Source organism: Oryx dammah, unplaced genomic scaffold, assembly GCF_014754425.2.
Source record: "Oryx dammah isolate SB20612 unplaced genomic scaffold, SCBI_Odam_1.1 HiC_scaffold_26, whole genome shotgun sequence".
In the NCBI taxonomy this organism is placed as follows: Eukaryota; Metazoa; Chordata; class Mammalia; order Artiodactyla; family Bovidae; genus Oryx; species Oryx dammah.
Genome location: NW_024070210.1, coordinates 9,765,318 through 9,786,674, shown reverse-complemented (window position 1 = coordinate 9,786,674; position 21,357 = coordinate 9,765,318). Strand labels below are relative to the sequence as shown.

Genomic DNA, 21,357 nt, shown 5'->3' with positions numbered 1-21,357 from the left:
TGCAGGTAAAACCTGAACAGGAATGAGGAAAGCAGGATGGGGTAGGGGAAGAAGCTCTTCAAAGATCCTGAAGCCTGGTCTAAGCCTGGACCCACAGGGAGCTATGGATCATGACACCATGTACTTGCTCCACCTGGAAGAAGGTTGCTAGTTGTTTCATATTCCATACTAGTCAGCCACTGGCTGTGGGCTTCCCTGAAAGGAGGCCACAAGCTCACCAGCATTTCCAGGAGGGTGACCCCCAGTCAGGATGCCTCTGTAAGTGGCTGGGAACCAAACTCCCCAACAGTAGGGAGAGGATGGGAATCTTGCCAGGACACCAACAGCCTCTGCCACAGCATACAAAATCTCTTATCTTGTATAGTCATTTGTTTATGGCAGGGATGCCCTAGGACTCTAGGGCCATTAAGCTAAAGATCTTTGTGTGAAGGAAATTATTGGAAATATAGGGCAAGGGTCAACAAATATTTACTATAAAGGACCAGATAATAAATATTTTAGACATTGTGGTCCAGATGGTCTTTGTTGCAATTACTCAACTTTGTTGTTTTAGCATAAAAACTGCCATAGACAATGTATCAACAAATGGGCCAGGCTGTATTCCAGTAAAACTTTATTTACAAAATCAGATGGAGGCCTCAATTTGGCACACAGACTGTAGTTTGCTGACTTCTGATACAAGGGATAGAACAGGAAATAATCATTCATGTTTCCAATGCTTCTACCCTCTGGAAATTGAATTAATTTTTCCTTTCAAATAAAAAAGTTTATAACTAATATATTTTCCAATTTTGGTTAAGAGTATTGGCCTTGAGGGACTTCCCAGGTGGTCTAGTGGTTAAGACTCTGCACTCCTGCAGGGGACACAGGTTCAATCCCTGGTTGGGGAACTAAGATCTCTTTTAAAAAAGAGAGAGAGAGAGAGAGCATAGGCCTTGCAATTAAAAAGATTGGGATTCCACTTTTACCACTTTCTAGACCATCAGTTTCACAAGGTCATGTTGAGGAATAAATAAGAAAAAGTATCAAATGCACTTTTAGTATGGTGGTTAGCACTTAGTGTTTAATAAATAATACTTTGCTGTCATCATTGTTGTTTCATCCCAGAGGATATTATTTTATAGCTAATTCCTGGCATTTATCACTATTTTTATTCGATGTCTGATTTACTTCTGAGATATGAGATTGAACATAAAGTTTTGCAGAATCAGTATAACTACACAAGGGAAGGTCTCTTTTCTTACGTCAGGCTGACCCACCCCAACATGCATGCTTCCTGCCCCTTGTCTTCTCCTCTCTTTGCTTGGCAGAGAGAGATGGGAAAAAGATTTATAAAATAGATCCTCTGGAGATTGAATTAAGGTTGTGGAGGAATTCTAATGGATGGGATTCTGGTAGAAAATCTGACACATAAATGGATCCTATTTTCTGTAACAAAGAACTAAAAAGGTGACCTGAGATAGTACCTGGACTTGGCCACTCCCAGTATCACCAACTACCCCAAGTTGTTCATTGAATGCCTTATACCTTTGGGTGTAAGTCAAAAAAAAACAACTTTCACTTTTTTTCGTTTAAATTCCATTATAGGATAGAGGCAAGCCTTGGACTGGGGGCTTGATTTAAAACAGAGCTGTCTCTCTCTGTTTCTCAGGCAGGAAAAATGTGAGCAGAAATTACTCCTGTCTCTAAGGAGCCTGTGGAGTTGGCCTCTGTTCCAGAGAAGATGCTGGAAGGCTTGGTGTTGCTGATGCGGATTCATTGAGAAAAGTGTACTCCTCAGAGGTAAGCCATCCATCATTTCTCAGTCGCTGGGCTTTTGCTTCCCAGACAACTGCATAATGTCCAGGTTGGACAGACAATGCTGCATCAGCCCAGGGGAAACAAATGGCACCCCTTCGGTATATTGAATGGATTGAACCATCCAAGGGAATCTGTTTTATGGAATCATTTGGCTTACTGAACAGCCTCGCATTACAGATAAATAAAATTCTACAGCAAAGGAGCCAAACCTGCTTTTTAGTTATTTTTCCAGAAGTAGGGCCATTCGTTGCCAGAGAAAGTTCAGCCTCATGATAATGGGGAACACTGGTCTGTGAAAGCGCTGCACTGGGAGTGTCCTTTGCATTTCAAATAAAGTTCCAGTTCCTCCTCATGGCTGTAAACACCTCAGTCTGATGCTACTGGCTTCTTTAGCCGCACGCTTCAGCCCCATTGGCCTTCCCTTTGTCCCTTAAATTTGTCAAGTGTATGCCATTCTAAAGACTGTGCACTTGCTGTTTCCCTGCCTAGAAGACCCTTTACTGGGTCTTCCCAAGACTGATTCTTTGTGATCACTGATTAAACACTGATGTCACTTTCTTGGGAGAGTTCTTTGCTGACAACTCACTCCTACGGAGGCATCCACATCACTCTTTGATATATCATCCTGAATTGTTACCTTCATTGAATTTCTCATTATCTAAGACTCTCTTATTTACTTGTTTGATTCTCTCTTTTAAAGTATAAGTTTCACGAGAGGTTGTTCTTTCTCCCTCTGTCTTCAGCTTCTAGACAACGCCTGTCACAAGGTGACTCTTAATTAGTATTTTCTGAAAGAATGAATTAAATGCATCAGATAGTTGGAACCATGTTCCAAATGAGTCCTGTAAATACTGGAAAGTTTCATATGCTTTTTGGGTCTCAATTTTCTTAAAATGGATGGAATGGAGACTATTAAAGAATTTATATACTTCTGTTTTATGACTCTAAGGGGCATTTTCTTTTCACTGACTTCAAATTTTGCTGGCCATACAGAAAATATTACAATACTGGAATCAGGACTTAGCGCTCCGTGTCTTTCTCTGTGGCTAAAAATCACTGAAGGATTTCAAGAAATGTGTTTTTGTGACATCACAGAAAGTTTATTTTCATTTGATGTAAATACAATTCATATGAATAGTTAAAGCAGAGGGTAAACTAAAACCATTGGCCCTGAAAATTCTCAGATATGCAATACAAATATTACTTTTCCTGCATCGTCAGCAGATGACTTTGCATTGAGAAGTGATCTTTAGTGATAATAGTGAAATATGGCATGCTCACCTGAGTTCATGTCAATAACATTTAAGAAATCACCAGCTTCAACTTCGATTTAAATTTTTTTGAAGAGGATAGAAAATCTCTCCTACCACACATCTCTCCATGCAGCATCGGGCCTGTCATTTATCTTGAAGATTACACTTTTATCAGCAGGATGTTAAATTCTTCTTCCTAGAAGACTATACTTGTCTCGCCCGATTGCTCATTTCTGTGCTGAGATCACATGCTGTGTGCTGTTGCTTAATATTATTTGGCCAGTCTGTTCATTCACACTTCATTCCATGCACATACTGGTATGTATAATTTTCAAAACCCAAAGAAACGTTTTTATCTGTATATTTCATTTTTGCTCACAAATATGTATCAAATGTCTACTATGCCCAGCACTTTGGGGATAGGAGAGTAGACAACATGAACCCTTCCCTGATTTATATTCCATGTTAGGTGTTACAAACATTCATTAAACCTCTACTGTTTACTAGGTATCAGCTGGACACTTCCTTTAATTATGTCATGTATTTCTAAAAACCATCATGCTTTATATAGGTGTTATTGTCCAAATCTGGCAGGTGGAAAAACTGAAGGTTAAAGGTTCTTGCAGTTTTCCCAAGATTAAATTTATGTCAAAGTTAGTACTCAAAATTACTTTTCTGATTCCAAGTCCAGTGTCTACTGCAGAAAGACAAATGATACTCATGCCTGTGTGCCAAGTCACTTTGGTTTTGTCCAACTCTTTGCAACCCTATGGACTGTAGCCCGCCAGGCTCTTCTGCCCATGGCATTCTCTAGGCAAGAATATTGGAGTGGGTTGCCGTGCCCTCCTCCAGGGGATCTTCCCGATCCAGGGATCAAGCCTGCGTCTCTTAAGTCTCCTGCACTAGGCAGGCAGGTTCTTTACCACTAGCGCCATCTGGAGCATTCGTGAAATGACTATAGTACAAGGCAGATGTCTTTAAATACTGCAGGGGAAGAGGAATGGTTACTTCCATATCTCCACTTTAAGGACATAAGTGTACTGGGTTTCTCCAGAGAAACAAAACCAGAAGACTATTAATTTATTCATTATCAGGATTTGTCTCACACAATTGTGGAAGCTGACAAGTTCTGAGATTTGCAACGGGCAAGCTCATGACTTAGCAGAGCTGAAGGCTTGAGTTTCAGATGAATGCCAACAAGCTTGATAGCCAGGTACAGCTGATCGGGCTGAAGGAAAGGAAAATCTGAAGGCAGGAAAAACCCTTTGTCTTAGTTCAAGACAAAGAGTAGTTCACTTAGTCTTATTCACGGCCTCACTGATTAGGTGTGGCCCCACACATTCAGTTCCGTTCAGTCCCTCAGTCGTGTCCAGATCTTTGTGACCCATGGACTGCAACACACCAGGCCTCCTGTCCATCACCAGCTCCTAGAGTTTACACAAACTCATGTCCATTGAGTTGATGTTGCCCTCTAACCATCTCATCCTCTGTTGTCCCCTTCTCCTCCTGCCTTCAATCTTTCCCAATATCAGGGTCTTTTCAAATGAGTCAGCTCTTCTCATCAGGTAGCAAAAATATTGGAGTTTCAGCTTCAACATCAGTCCTTCCAATGAACACTCAGGACTGATCTCCTTTAGGATGGACTGGTTGGATCTCCTTGCAGTCCAAGGGACCCTCAAGAGTCTTCTCCAACACCAAGGTTCAAAAGCATCAATTCTTTGGCACTCAGCTTTCTTTATAATCCAACTCTCACATTCATACATGACTACTGGAAAAACCATAGCTTTGACTAGACAGACCTTGCCAGCAAAGTAATGTCTCTGCTTTTTAATATGCTGTCTAGGTTGGTCAAACTTTCCTTCCAAGGAGCAAGCGTCTTTTAATTTCATGGCTGCAGCCACCATCTGCAGTGATTTTGGAACCCCCCAAAATAAAGTCAGCCACTGTTTCCACATCTATTTGCCATGAAGTGATGGGACCAGATGCTATGATGTTAGTTTTCTGAATGTTGAGCTTTAAGCCAACTTTTTGACTCTCCTCTTTCACATTCATCAAGAGGCTCTTTAGTTCCTCTTCACTTTCTGCCATAAGGGTGGTGTCATCTGCATATCTGAGGTTATTGATATTTCTCCCAGCAAACTTGATTCCAGCTTGTTCTTCTTCCAGCCCAGCATTTCTCATGATGCACTCTGCATAGAAGTTAAATAAGCAGGGTGACAATATACAGCCTTGACGTACTCCTTTTCCTGTTTGGAACCAGTCTGTTGTTCCATGTCCAGTTATAACTGTTTCTTCCTGACCTGCATACAGGTTTCTCAAGAGGCAGGTCAGGTGGTCTGGTATTCCCATCTCTCTCAGAATTTTCCACAGTTTATTGTGATCCACACAGTCAAAGGCTTTGGCATAGTCAATAAAGCAGAAATGGATGTTTTTCTGGAACTCTTTTGCTTTTTCGATGATCCAGTGGATGTTGGGATAAGGCAATGGCACCCCACTCCAGTACTCTTGCCTGGAAAATCCCATGGGTGGAGGAGCCTGGTAGGCTGCAGTCCATGGGGTCGCACAGAATCGGACATGACTGAAGTGACTTAGCAGCGGCAGCAGCAGTGGATATTGGCAATTTGATCTCTTGTTCTTTTGCCTTTTCTAAAACCAGCTTGAACATCTGGAAAATTCACTGTTCATGTATTGCTGAAGCCTGGCTTGGAGAATTTTGAGGGTTACTTTAGTAGTGTTGAGATGAGTGCAACTGTGTGGTAGTTTGAGCATTCTTTGGCATTGCCTTTCTTTGGGATTGGAATGAAAACTGACCTTTTCCAGTCCTGTGGCCACTGCTGAGTTTTCCAACTTTGCTGACATATTGAGTGCAGCAATTTCACAGCATCATCTTTTAGGATTTGAAATAGCTCAACTGGAATTCCATCACCTCCACGAGCTTTGTTCATAGTGACATTTCCTAAGGCCCACTTGAGTGCACATTCCAGGATGTCTGGCTCTAGGTGAGTGATCACACCATCGCGATTATCTGGGTCATGAAGATCTTTTTTGTATAGTTCTTCTGTGTATTCTTGCCACCTTTTCTAATATCTTCTGCTTCTGTTAGGTCCATACCATTTCTGTCCTTTATTGAGCCCATCTTTGCATGAAATGTTCCCTTGGTATTTCTCATTTTTTTTGGAAGAGATCTCTAGTCTTTGCTATTCTATTGTTTTACTCTATTTCTTTGCATTGATAGCTGAGGAAGGCTTTCTTATCTCTCCTTGCTATTCTTTGGAACTCTGCATTCAAATGGGTATATCTTTCCTTTTCTCCTTTGCTTTTCACTTCTCTTCTTTTCCCAGCTATTTGTAAGGCCTCCTCAGACAGCCATTTTTCTTTTTTCATTTCTTTTTCCTGGGGATGGTCTTGATCCCTGTCTCCTGTACAATGTCACAAACCTCTGTCCATAGTTCATCAGACACTCTATCAAATCTATTTCCTTAAATCTATTTCTCACTTCCACTGTATTATCATAAGGGATTTGATTTAGATCATACCTGAATGGTTTAGTAGTTTTCCCCACTTTCTTCAATTTCAGTCTGAATTTGGCAATAAGGAGTTTATGACCTGAGTCACAGTCAGCTTCTGGTCTTGATTTTGCTGTCTGTATGGAGCTTCTCCATCTTTGGCTGCAAAGAATGTAATCAGTCTGATTTTGGTGTTGACCATCTGGTAATGTCCATGTGTAGAGTCTTCTCTTGTGTTGTTGGAAGAGGGTGTTTGCTATGACCAGTGTGTTCTCTTGGCAAAACTCTATTAGCCTTTGCCATACTTCATTCTGTACTCCGAGGCCAAATTTACCTGTTACTCCAGGTATTTCTTGACTTCTTACTTTTGCATTCCAGTCCCCTATAATGAAAAGGACATCTTCTTTGAGTGTTAGTTCTAAAAGGTCTTATAGGTCTTCATAGAACCATTCAACTTCAGCTTCTTCAGCGTTACTGGTTGGGGCATAGACTAGGATTACTGTGATATTGAATGGTTTGCCTTGGAAAGGAACAGAGATCACTCTGTCGTTTTTGAGATTGCATCCAAGTACTGCATTTCGGACTCTTTTGTTGACCATGATGGCTACTCCATTTCTTCTAAGGGATTCCTGCCTGCAGTAGGAGATATAATGGTCATCTGAGTTAAATTCACCCATTCCACATTAGGGGGGGCATTACTCAGTCTACCCATTCAGAGGTTAATTTTTTTTTTTCTTATGTAATTTTTTTTCTGAACTTTGCATATTATTTTTTTTTCAGTGGAAGGAAAATTGCTTTACAATGTTGTGTTGGTTTCTGCAATACAACAGCATGAATCAACCATAAGTAATGGCCATAAACCATGAGTTACATATATCCACTTCCTCCTGAGCCTCTCTCCCACCCCACCTCCATCCCACCATTCTAGATTGTCAGAGAGCACTGGACTGAGTTCCCTGTGTTATACAGCAACTTCCCATTGGCTATCTCTTTTACGCATGGTAATGTACGTATGTCAGGGCTTCCCTGGTGGCTCAGTGGTAAAGAATCTGCCTGCAGTGCAGGAGACTCGGATTTGATCCCTGGGTCAGGAAGATCCCCTGGAGAGGGCATGGCAACCCACTCCAGTATTCTTGCCTGGAGAATCCCTATGGACAGAGAGACCTGTTGGCCTGCAGTTCATAGGGTCGCACAGAATTGGACACGACTGAAGTGACAAAGGAGCAGCAGCTGCAGCAGTATATATATGTCAATCTACATCCAGAAACATCCTCACTTCCAGAATAATGTTTGACCAAATGTCCAGGCACTGCGTGGTCCAAACTGACATGCAAAATTCTCTATCACAGTGAGTTTTTGTCCTCCTCTCTCTTGATATGAATTACTTGCTTTTGTATTGAAATTCTTATGTTGATATTTTTGTTTTTGTTGTCCTGATTGAGCCAGATGCATGATTTTGCTTGTTTCGCACTGCCCAGCATCCATTCTTCTTTCACACCGGTTCCTGATATCCTTTTAGGAAATTACCTCTTTTCATGTACCTGTTCTCAGGGGCTCTAGACATCTAGGTGCCTCACTTTACTTGAAGGGCAGACACGTGACCCACGCTAGTTTCAGCAGCCCCTCTCTGGCACTGTGAATCTTAAGTAGAGCAACACAAAGGGGAAGATGATGGGGTATGTATGTCAGTGGCAGAGGCTCTTTGAGTAGTTCCTGCAGCTTATGTGCCTGCAGCTGCCAGGTTTTAAGCCTTGTTCTTTACCATTAGCATCCTTCAAATAAATTTCCTTTTTTTTTCTTGTTAGCTACATTTATTTTTGTTGCTTACCGTGAAAGTACTCTATTCCTTATAAAAGCCTTACACGATTCTCTACCCTTTTGTGTCTAGTCTCAGTGGGGCTGAACATCAACTGTTTTAGATTTGCCACTGGGATGGATTTCCCAAAAGATTAAGTATTCATCGGAAGCCTGGACTACCACGGAGAATAGCAAAGCTATTTTTTGAAGTGCTTTCATTTTTGCATTGTCAATTTTGGCTTCCTTTGGCTCCTATGGTCCCCACATCCCGAGACCGGGACTAAAGCCATTATTTTTGCTTAATCTTAAAATCTTCTTATAATACTCACTTTTCAAGTGGGAGTCCTGCAGTTATTTAACCTTCCACGTTGCCTGCTTTCGCAAGGAGTGAAGCAACTGATTATGCACCACTTTCTCCACCACTTTGGTGGAGTCTCCGTATAGGAAGGCCTCATTACCAAGCCTCTCCATCTTGGATGAAGGAGCGAAGACCGCAAGAGTCTAAGTGATTAGATGGACACTTAAGAGCATGGAAGAGGACCCAGGAGCTAAACTCAAAGCTTTCCTCTTTGTTGGCTTTAATGACTTGCCCTGTAGTGTTGATCTCTGTCCCTCTGTCTTTCGAACGTTGACCTGCCCCGCTCATAGAATGCTCTGGTGTGTCTCCAGCTCTGACTCCAGCATTGATACCCATGAATGCATTCCAGAACTAGATCAGGAACATGGACCAGGAATCAGGAACATCTGCTTAGGAAACCAGGTCATTCCTGCCATTTCTCTTATTATTCTACTTTGCCTTGGCAGATGAGAATGGGCTCCTTTGACAGTTTCATGTGGCTCCTCTAGACCCTTGCTGCTGCTGCTGCTAAGCCGCTTCTTTCAGTCGTGTCCGACTCTGTGTGACCCCATAGATGGCAGCCCACCAGGCTCCCCCATCCCTGGGATTCTCTAGGCAAAAATACTGGAGTGAGTTGCCATTTCCTTCTCCAATGCATGAAAGTGAAAAGTGAAGTCGCTCAGTCGTGTCCGACTCTTAGCGACCCCATGGACTGCAGCCTATCAGGCTCCTCCGTCCCTGGGATTTTCCAGGCAAGAGTACTGGAGTTGGGTGCCATTGCCTTCTCCACCTTTAGAGCCTTACACATCCCCAAATCACCATCTGGATTCTTCCCATTGCTATCAAGTGGATCTCACCATGGCTGCATTTCCGTATTTAGCCTCTCATACTTCTGTGCTCATGCTTGAACAGTGTCATACTCAGTACAGTCTCATCCTTACTTTTAATAAAGCGTGTAGAGTGTGTTACGTGTAAACCTTCAGCTCTGACAGTCACGTCAGCAAACATCCAATGTTACTTTATATAACCCAAACCTGCTTTGTTATTCTTCTTACAGTTCATGCCTCAGTGACTGTTTTAAATTCTCTGCTGTATTACATAAACCTGTTCAGACACTTAATCCATATATCCACTGGGCATCACATATTGCTAAGGTCAGAATTTTCCTTTCTGTGAGATTGTGCAGTTTTACTCCTTGAGCAATATCATGTGCTTAGGGTTCAGGCTTTAAAAATATTCAGGTAAACTTGCCTTCCTTATTATGGCAACCAAACATTTTCACAGGTCTGCAGGAGCAATTCACAGATTTTTCTGACCCATTCAGAAAATGAATGAATCAGATGCTTAAAAGTCAGTACTTCTTTCTAAAAATTTTGTGAGAGTATAGTTCCTGTACCATGTTGTGCTATTTTCTGCTGTAAAGCAAAGTGAATCAGCCATACATATGCGTATCTCCCCTCTCTTTTGGATTTCCTTCACGTTTAAGCCAGTACTTCTCCATTGCACCTTTCTCACCCTTGGCTCAGATCTAATCGCATCTGTAATACATTTATCCTTTTAGAGTATACATTTGTGTTGTGTCTTCATTTTCAGAGAATACTTTTGGCATTTAAAGTCAAGCGTATGAAGCACTTTCATATAAACGTTTTTAACAACCAGACTTAACTCAGCATAATTTTTATTTTTGTGTTCCCCAAACAGGAATGACTTCTTCTCAACTCTACATTTCTATTCTCATAATAATGGTTGGAAAATACCATTTTTTGGAAGTGAATGTAGGAGGTCAGAAGGTGTCCAAGTTTCACAAATTTGTCTAATTCCTTGTAGACCTTCACACTAAGATTATGGTAACCCCATCTTCTCTTTTTCAAGGTTAATTCTTCCATCTTTCTCAGACCCCTTGAATTGCATTCAGTATCCCCTTTGATTGCTCCTTTGATCTCCCTTTCTTACCTAACAAATGAAGCCCAGCTTCTCTCTGACTGCAAATGTGCTCAGGGTTCTTCTTATCAGAAAATGGACTTCTTTCAACTGTATTAATGTTCCTGCTCTCATTTTTAACTCACCACCCAAACTTTGAACCTGTAGTTTCCATTCGTAAGTTTATTTCATGACCTCCTATTCATCCCTGGGCTTCCCTGATAGCTCAGTTGGTAAAGAATCTGCCTGCAATGCAGGAGACCCTGGTTTGATTCCTAGGTCGGGAAGATCCCCTGGAGAAGGGATAGACTACCCACTCCAGTATTCCTGGGCTTCCCTTGTGGTTCAGCTGGTAAATAATCCACCTGCAATGTGGGACACCTGGGTTTGATCCCTGGGTTGGGAAGATACCCTGGCTAAGGGGAAGGCTCCTCACTCCAGTATTCTGGCCTGGAGAGTTCCATGGACTATAGTCCATGAAGTCATGAAGAGTCAGACACGACTGAATGACTTTCACTTCACTTCATCCCTGATGAATAGTTTACATGAATAGTTTGTAAGAGACTCAGCCATCACTGCTCCACTACAACTGTAGGGATGAGTGGTTGAATCTGTCAAGAGGCGGGAGTGACACTCGAGCTTGAGCTCAGTGCAGGGCAGGGCATGCCGAGAGAGGAAAGGGTGAGGAGAGAAGCTGGAGGCAGGACTGAAAAGCTCCATTTGCCAAGTGCAGTGGTTGGACTTGCAGATAGGAAAACAAGTTTAGTTGATAGCAAGTTTTCATTTGGTAAATTAGAGAAGAGTGAAAGCAAAGCAAAACTTTGATGGACTACACAGAGGAAAATGAGCAGAGACCTCAGCCCTATTTTTTCGTCTGTCATGGCTCTTCCCAAGACTTCCCAGCATCCAAGCTCTGATTAATATTTCCATCTCCAGGTGCAATGGACCGGTGCACAAGTCTCAACAACCTTTTACAGGTTACCTTTTAGGCAGACTCTTGGTTTAGCCAGAAGTCCTAGTCATGGTCTGCAGAGTCCTTCTGGTTTATTTTTATTTTGTATCATTACATATTTATTAGAATGGCCGATATTCAGAACTGTGATAACACCAAATGCTGGTGGGGCTATGGAGCAACAAGAAACTCTCATTCATTGCTGATAGGAATCCAAAATGGTACAGCCACTTTGGAAGACAGTCTGGAGGCCTCTTACAAAACTAAACATACTCTTTATTTATTTATTTTCAAATTAATTTTTATTGGAGTATAGTTGCTTTAAAGGCTGTGTTAGTTTCTAATGTCCAGCAAAGTGAGTCATATATCTTTTTTGGATATCCTTCTCATTTAGGTCACCACAGAGCACTGACTAGAGTTCCTTGAACTACATAGTAGGTCTTCATTAGTTACCTATTTTGTGGTTGCTGTTGGTGTGTCACTAAGTCATGTCTGACTCTTTGCAAAGCTGGGAGCTGCAGCACTACAGGCCCCTCTGTCCTCCACTAGCTCCCAGACTTTGCTCAAATTCATGTCCACTGAGTCAGTGATACTATCTAACCATCTCATCCTCTGCTGCTCCTTTCTCTTTTTGCCTTCAATCTTTCCCAACATCAGGATCTTTTCCAGTGAGTCAGCTCTTTACATCAGATAGCTAAACTATTGGAGCTTTAGCATCAATCCTTCCAATGAATATTCATGGTTAATTTCCTTTAGGATTGATTGGTTTGATCTCCTTGCAGTCCAAGGGATTCTCAAGAGTTTTCTCCAGCACCACAGTTCAAAAGCATCAGTTCTTCAATGCTCAGCTTATTTTTATGGTTCAGCTCTCACATCCATATAGGACTACTGAAAAAACCATAGCTTTGCCAGATTTCAGCAATACGTGAACCGTGAACTCCCTGATGTTCAAGCTGGTTTTAGAAAAGGCAGAGGAACCAGAGATCAAATTGCCAACATCCTCTGGATCATGGAAAAAGCAAGAGAGTTCCAGAAAAACATCTATTTCTGCTTTATTGACTATGCCAAAGCCTTTGACTGTGTGGATCACAATAAACTGTGGAAAATTCTGAAAGAGATGGGAATACCAGAACACATAACCTGCCTCTTGAGAAATCTATATGCAGGTCAGGAAGCAACAGTTAGAACTGGACATGGAACAACAGACTCTTTTCAAATAGGAAAAGGAGTACGTCAAGGCTGTATATTGTCACCCTGCTTATTTCACTTCTATGCAGAGTACATCATGAGAAACGCTGGACTAGAAGAAACACAAGCTGGAATCAAGATTGCCGGGAGAAATATCAATAACCTCAGATATGCAGATGACACCACCCTTATAGCAGAAAGTGAAGAGGAGCTAAAAAGCCTCTTGATGAAAGTGAAAGAGGAGAGCAGAAAAGTTGGCTTAAAGCTCAACATTCAGAAAACGAAGATCATGGCATCTGGTCCCATCACTTCATGGGAAATAGATGGGGAAACAGTGGAAACAATGTCAGACTTTATTTTTCTGGGCTCCAAAATTACTGCAGATGGTGACTGCAGCCATGAAATTAAAAGACGCTTATTCCTTGGAAGAAAAGTTATGACCAACCTAGACAGCATATTCAAAAGCAGAGACATTACTTTGCCGACTAAGGTCCGTCTAGTCAAGGCTATGGTTTTTCCTGTGGTCACGTATGGATGTTGAGAGTTGGACTGTGAAGAAGGCTGACTGCTGAAGAATTGATGCTTTTGAACTGTGGTGTTGGAGAAGACTGTTGAGAGTCCCTTGGACTGCAAGGAGATCCAACCAGTCCATTCTGAAGGAGATCAGACCTGGGATTTCTTAGGAAGGAATGATGCTAAAGCTGAAACTCCAGTACTTTGGCCACCTCATGAGAAGAGTTGACTCATTGGAAAAGACTCTGATGCTGGGAGGGATTGGGGGCAGGAGGAGGAGGGGACGACTGAAGGGTTAATGTGGCCACAATAGGAAAAGCGGAGATGTGCCTGCAAATGGGACTCTCTGCTTGGGCTGAACGTGTTTGCAAACAAGATGTTCTGCCAAGGAGACTGGACACAACCTTGAGTTTAATGGTCCCTTGCAAACGAGGGAACATTCCCTTTCTGTGATAAGGAGGAAGAAAGGGCTCTGGACAGACTCTGCAGTAAGCAGGAATTTCACTCCCTTTTGCTGTACAATAACATTTATGCACATGCGCTATGCTGAGAAGGCTTAGTCATACAGTCTGGAATTCTGCCAAGGGGGCTTTATATAAATAAACCGCAAGCTTGCTTGCTTGTGCAGTTCTTTTTCCTCTGGCTGGAGTTGTGTCTTTGTCCGTCTCTTGTGTGTGTGTCTTGTCTTTGTGTCTTTTCACTCGCAGTCTCCAACATCTGGCGCCCAACTTGGGGCTCGAGTGAAACCGAAAGGGTGAGTAACCCCGGGGGCATTTTAAATCCATAGCAGGGGAACATTCGGGAAAATCATGGGGAATTCCTCACCCTAGCAGGGGAACTTTCAGAAAATCATAGGGAATTCCTCATCATCATTACGGACACAATACATGGAGTTGGTCAAAGGACTTCTCCACTCCATAGGCGTTAAGGTCTTGACTCATCGATTGAGCGAGCTCTTTCGCTTGGTGGAGCAATATTGTCATTGGTTTTGATATCAAACTGAGTTACGGTTAAATTTGAAGGAGTGGAAAATAATTCAAAAAGAATTGAGAGAGCAACATCAGAAGGGTAATGTGATCCCTTTGAAGTTATGGACTATATGTAATGCTATAACACAAGCTTTGACTTTGCTATCTACTGATAATGAAACTAAATCTAATGCTTCAATGAAGGGAGAGGCAATTTATGAGGATGTGCCAAACGTTGGTGGGGTTTCTGCATTGCCTGAAGGTAAGGATACAGGTGAGCCTCCTCCTGGAAATGGTGAAACATCTGTTAGTTCAGAATCAGATTCGGAGGCTTCTTCAGTTTCGTCAGAGGAGGGCAAAGAGATTAAAGAAATGACCCATCTATTCCAGGAGTGGTGGAAGTCCCGTAAAGAGGAGAAGAAATCTACACCTCTGCTCCTCCTTATGCTTCTCTTTTCCCCACTGCGGTTGATTGGCCCGATGTGGGCAGGGAACATTATCAGTTCTCCTTTCCTTTGTCTATGCTTTATGATGATGACTTACCTGCTCACCCTGGTGGTTTTATCTATCCTCCACAATTATTTCCCATCCAGAGACAGCAAGATGACAATGTGATAAATATTCAATACACTCCTTTGGAATATAAACTTTTTAAAGATCTTAAAGCTGCAGTAGCGCAGTACGGTCCTCAATCTCCCTTTCTTTTGGCTATGCCGGAATCATTGGGAAAAGGCAAATTAATAGTTCCGTTAGATTGGGAATCTATTGCCCAAGCTGTCTTGGAGGGTTCTCAATGGTTGCAACTTTGTAGCTGGTGGGAGGAAGAAGCTAGAAAGCAAGCTCGGATTAATGAAGGACAGAATCCCCCTGGTCCTCTCGAGGACAAGTTAATGAGAGAGGGCTGTTATCGAGCTTTAAGAGAACAGGCTCAGTACTCTGACGAGGACTTACAACAAGTCCGCCAGGTCTTTTTACGAGCATGGCGCTGTGTGGTGCCTACTGGCCACGCCCAGCCCTCCTTTGTTAAAACAATGCAAGGCCCCAATGAGCCATATATTGATTTTCTAGCAAGATTGAGGGTAGCTGTGGAACGAGCTGTAGGGAGGGATGAAATTTCAGAGATATTATTACAAACTTTAGCATTTGAAAATGCAAATACTGAATGCAAGCGTATACTGGGACCATTAAAAGGACAGGGTGCATCTATAGCTGAATATATCAGAGCCTGCTCAGGAGTAGGAGGAACAGAGCATCAGGCTAATGTCTTTGCTACAGCCTTGGCCAAAGCTATGAAACCACAAAAGAGAGATAACTGCTTCCATTGTGGAAAACCTGGTCATATGAAAAGAGAGTGTCAGAAATTAAAAGCTGATCAAGGTGCAATTCCTAAAGACAGATCTCTTGCTGGGAGGACTAAGACTCCTCCTGGACCTTGCTGTAGATGCAGGAAGGGGCTTCATTGGACTAATGAGTGCAGATCTAAAACAGACAAAATGGGCAACCCGATACCGGGAAACTATCCTGCGGGCCTAAGTCCTTGGGGCCCAGGAACAATACCAGGGCCTTCTCTTCCCTGCCCTCCTGCCGTCCCACCTACCCCAACCCTGTTCCCTCCCAACAACAGTTACCAGTCAGTGCCTCATTAAAAGGACCTCAAATGATTTCAGACTTACGGTCTGCTACTTCAGGGAGTGCTGCTGCTGATTTACCATTAGCTGAGAATGTTCTTTTGTCACCAGGAGGAGGCATTTACAAATTAAAAACAAATGTATTCGGACCACTGCCTAAAGGCACTTTTGGTTTGATATTAGGCTGTAGCAGTGTGGCTTTGAGAGGTCTAACCATAATTCCTTGGGTAATAGACTCTGACTATGTTGGGGAAATTTTGATTATGGTTTCTACTTCTACCACGCTTTCATTGTTAGCTGGGGAACATATTGCTCAAATACTTCTCCTACCTTATCATCCCTTTTTGGCTCTTCCTAATGAACGAACAGGAGGATTTGGAAGTACTGGACGACATATATTTTGGGAAATGCTTATTAAAGATTCTCGCCCTGTTCTCTCCTTGATTATACAAGGAAAAAACTTTGAGGGACTAGTAGACACAGGAGCAGATGTTTCAGTTATTTCTTCTCAACAATGATCCCAAGATTGGAAAAAAGAGAAAAGCCCTCTAATGCTGACAGGACTGGGCTCCATTGCAGATGTCTGGAAGAGCACCCATCCCTTGCAATGCCAATTCCATAATGGAAGATCAATATGTGTTACCTTTTATATTGTAAACATACCTATTAATATTTGGGGAAGAGATCTTCTCTCTCCTTTGAGGGCTTTTGTAACCATTCCACTGGAAAACTAGTAGCCACTGCTCAAATTCCTCGAGCACTCCCATTAAAATGGTTAACTAATACTCCAAAATGGGTTGAGCAATGGCCATTACCACAAATGAAGCTCGAGGCATTAGAACAATTAGTACAAGAACAACTCCAGCTTGGTCATATAGAGCCCTCTACCTCCCCCTGAAATTCTCCTGTTTTTGTCATAAAAAAGAAATCTGGAAAATGGAGAATGTTAACCGATTTACGAGAAGTTAATAAATGTATTGAACCTATGGGAGCATTGCAATTGGGACTCCCCTCTCCAGCTCTTATTCCTCAGAATTGGTCCTTAATGGTACTAGATCTTAAAGACTGTTTTTTTTTTTTTTTTCCATTCCCCTACAATTGCAAGATAGAGATAAATTTGCTTTTACAGTTCCTGTTCTTAATCATGCTCAGCCTGTTAAATGTTATCAATGGACAGTCTTACCACAGGGAATGACAAATAGTCCTACTTTATGTCAAGAATTCATAGCTCACTCTTTACAATCCCTCCATCAAGAATACCCCAATTATATTCTATATCATTATATGGATGATCTCCTATTAGCAGCTCCTAGTATTGCTGAATGTGATGAATTCTTTCTAAAAATACAGGAGGCTTTAAGACTATACAATTTGCAAATAGCCCCAGAAAAAATTCAAAAAGACTCCTATTTCATATTTAGGGATGGTATTGGAACAACATAGAATAAGGCCCCCAAATTTGCAAATCAGAAGAGACCACCTCAAAACCTTAAATGATTTTCAAAAGTTATTGGGGGATATCAATTGGCTACGCCTGGTACTTGGGATTCCTACTTATCAATTACGACATTTGTTTTCTACTTTAGAGGGAGATACAGCTCTGGATAGCCCCTGAACTTTAACCCCATTGGCTTTACAGGAACTTCAATTTGTTGAGCAACGACTAAATGACGGTTTTTTGACTTACTTACATGCGTCTCAACCTATTTCGTTTATAATATTTCATACCCCTTATTCTCCATCTGGTGTAATTGCTCAAGAAAAAAGGATTAATAGAATGGGTTTTCTTACCTAACAGCTTTTGCAAAAAATTGACTACATACTGGATAAATTAGCCTTCCTTATACAGAAAGGTTGCCATCGTATTTTACAATTGTCAGGATATGAACCACACCAGATTGTTACTCAGTTAACAACTGCTCAAATATCTCGATGTTTACAATTTAATGAAAACTGGCAAATTTCTCTTGCCTCATTTCCTGGTTCATTTTCTAATCACTATCCATCATCTAAATTGATTGATTTTCTCTGGACTAACTCTATGATATCTCAATCCCCAGTTTCAGATGTTCCAGTTAAGGGGCCCACTATTTTTACAGATGCAAATAAAAATACTGCTGGATATTGGACCCCGGAAAGTTCTAAGGCTCTCCCCCAACTCATTTTCTTCTGTACAGCCCAATGAGTTGTGGGCTATCTATTTAGTTTTGCAAGATTTTCCCCAAATTCCTATTAACATTGTTTCAGATTCTCAATATGCTGTTCTCTCTCGCCTACAGCTTCCCCATGTCTCCCTTCCACTGACTCTTAAAACAGCTATTGATAAATTGTTTTACCAAGTACAACAATTGCTCTTGCAGCGTTCAGAATTAATTTTCTTTACTCACATTAGTGCACATTCTGCCCTTCCTGGACCCTTATCATTCAGAAATACTACAATTGATGCCTTACTTTATCCTATAGAGCAGCAAAACAAGAACATCTCTTACAGCATACCGATTCCAAAGGGTTACAAAAATCTCATGCTATTACTCGAAAACTAGCTCAAAATATCGTTCGTTCTTGTTCCATATGTGCACCCTTTGCTTTACCGTTTACCCCACCAGGTGTCAACGTAAGAGGACAACAAGCAAATCAAATATGGCAAATGGATGTAATTTAGATTTCTTCTTTTGGACAACAAAAATGTGTGCATCATACTATAGATACTTGCACACATTTTCAATGGGCCACTGCGTTACATTCTGAAAAGGCTGACACTGTTATTACTCATTTGTTATCTTGTTTTGCAGTTATGGGATTACCAATTGAATTGAAAACTGATAATGCACCTGCCTACCAATCCGCAAAAATAGCTCACTTTTTATCCCAATACCATATAACTCATACTTTTGGTATTCCTTATAATAGTCAAGGGCAAGCTATCATTGAAAGAGCTAATCATACACTGTGTGAATATCTTGAAAAAATAAAAAAGGGGGAACAGGAGAGATTTATGAAACCTAAAGACATTTTGAATAAAACCTTACTTACCCTAAATTTTTTAAATATTTGGAGCAAGGGAAATCTATCAGCAGCAGAGCTGCATTTTCAAGGAAAAGAAGACAAGAAGATCTTGAATACGCCTATTTGGTATAAAGATAAAGAGAAAGGTTGGATCCCAGCATCATTAATATATCTGGGACAAGGGTATGCTTTCATTTCTGTTAATAATTACAGGCTTTGGACCCCAGCAAGATTGATCAAAATTAACAATGGCTGATCCCTTTGTTCAAAAATTTGAAGAGCTTACTATGCAGAGAAACTTTACTTTTCGTACAGGGGAAGCAACACCTCCTACGTGGGGTCAAATGAAGAAGTTGACCCAGGAAGCAGAGAAGACGTTAATGAAGGTGGGACAACCTCTGAATCCTACCAATCTTTTGCTTGCCATGATGGCGGTGGTGACATGTCAGGTAATCAGTGTATTGGCAAGTAATCATACATATTGGGCATATATACCTAATCCCCCATTAGTAAGAGTAGTTTCCTGGGGGGAACCAGAAGTGCAGGTATGCACTAATGAGACTGCTTTCTTTCCCCCACCAGCTTGCGGGGGAATAGAACAACTATCTCATCATAGACAACAATATAATATTAGTAATTTGACCATTGCAGTGGAAGGTATTCCTTTGTGCATAGGAGGGCACCCCTTTTGTCTGTCCACCAAGGAACATTCTCATTAGTCCTATAATACATGGGGGGTAAAATACAATAATTATCATTTTGCTACTTTTACTGTGCTTGTTTCCACCAGGGGCTTTAACACCTCGACAGAACCGATAGACATTCATAATGGAATACATATGTCACTATGTCCTGTTAACTTTTTTGCTCCTTCTCTAGAATCTTTGGAAAGGGAATGTTGCCGAGGTCATCGACCCTTTAGAGTCATGAATTATTCTGGGTCTATCATTGTAGATTGGAGTCCAGAATCATGGGCAATTCTTAGAAAAATGGTCGAATAAATCTCTTAGGTGGCATCGTGCAAATAGCACTTTGATGGGCAATGGTAATGAAACAGTTAAATGGCAGCAATTTGCACTTGTCCCTCCTCAATTACAATTGCAGGGATATCCGCACATTCAAGGGAATATTTGGAAACTATGGGCAGTTTCTGGTAATCTCACTATCTGGTCAGGAAACTATACTTTGGATAGTGGCGACTCTTCGGGTCCATTTCATGTTAATTTACACATTAATAGATTTTATTCTGCAATGACGTGTGTAAAATATCCTTTTGCATTGTTATATGGAAATTGGACCTGGAATGATACTGTGGGGTCTGTGTCATGTGATTATTGTAATCTAACTCAATGTGTAAATCAGTCTTGGTGGAAAGAATTTGAAAGGTGAGCCTGTAACTCCAGTTTTTCGTTAGTAATTGTTAAAGCTCGGACAGAAGTATGGTTGCCTATAAATCTGACTAGGCCACGGTCAGATTCTTTTGCTGTTTCTCATCTAGTAACCACTGTACAGACTTTGCTACATCGATCTCGACGTATGCTTGGTGTGGTCATTGCTTCGATTCTAGCAGTTGCGTCAGTAACTGCAACAGCGGTGGTGGCAGGCCTTGCATTACACCAAGGAATTCAAACAGCTGATTTTGTTTGGGACTGGCATAAAGACTCTCATTTGTTATGGCAACAACAGCAAGATTTGGATGCACAACTTGCTACCGACGTGCTCAGTCTTCAACACACCATTTCCTGGCTTGGAGATCAATTAGCTGTTTTATCTACAGGAAGTGTGTTGAAATGTGATTGGAATTCTTCTCTGTTTTGTATAACACCTGTACCATTTAACATGAGTGAGGGATGGGAAAGAGTAAAACGATCTTTGACTGGACATCAAAATCTCACTATGGAGATTATGGACCTGGAATGACAAATTTTGTCTACTTTTAGCAGGATTTTATCTGACATTACAGGGTCTGACTTGTTGAAAAGTCTTCAAGAAGGATTGAATAACTTAAATCCATTAGGTAGTCCCACTAATTGGGACTACCTTTGGGAAAACTGTGTTTATATTACTTTTATGTTGTGTTGCTTTTCTAGTCTTCCAGCGATGGCGGAAAGGGAAACAACTAAAGCACAAAGCAGAAAAGATCCAGACCATGCTACAATTTATTAAAGCAAATAAAAAAGGGGGAGATGAAGGGTTAATGCGGCCACAATAGGGAAAGCGGAGATGTGCCTGCAAATGGGACTCTCTGCCTGGGCTGAATGTGCTTGCAAACAAGATGTTCTGCCAAGGAGACTGGACACAACCTTGAGTTTAATGGTCCCTTGCAAACAAGGGAACATTCCCTTTCTGTGATAAGGAGGAAGAAAGGGCTCTGGACAGACTCTGCAGTAAGCAGGAATTTCACTCCCTTTTGCTGTACAATAACATTTATGCACATGCGCTATGCTGAGAAGGCTTAGTCATACAGTCTGGAATTCTGCCAAGGGGGC

The 21,357-nt window shown here is 41.5% G+C and overlaps 1 long non-coding RNA gene across 1 annotated transcript; it reads left to right on the top strand.

The window, feature by feature from the left end:
• The first annotated feature begins 13,931 nt into the window (after positions 1-13,931).
• LOC120852648 lies at positions 13,932-21,150 on the top strand. The gene is made up of 3 exons (XR_005718605.1): positions 13,932-14,020; positions 19,082-19,317; positions 20,959-21,150. It is a non-coding gene; the product is annotated as an uncharacterized LOC120852648 (long non-coding RNA).
• The last annotated feature ends 207 nt before the right edge of the window (positions 21,151-21,357 follow it).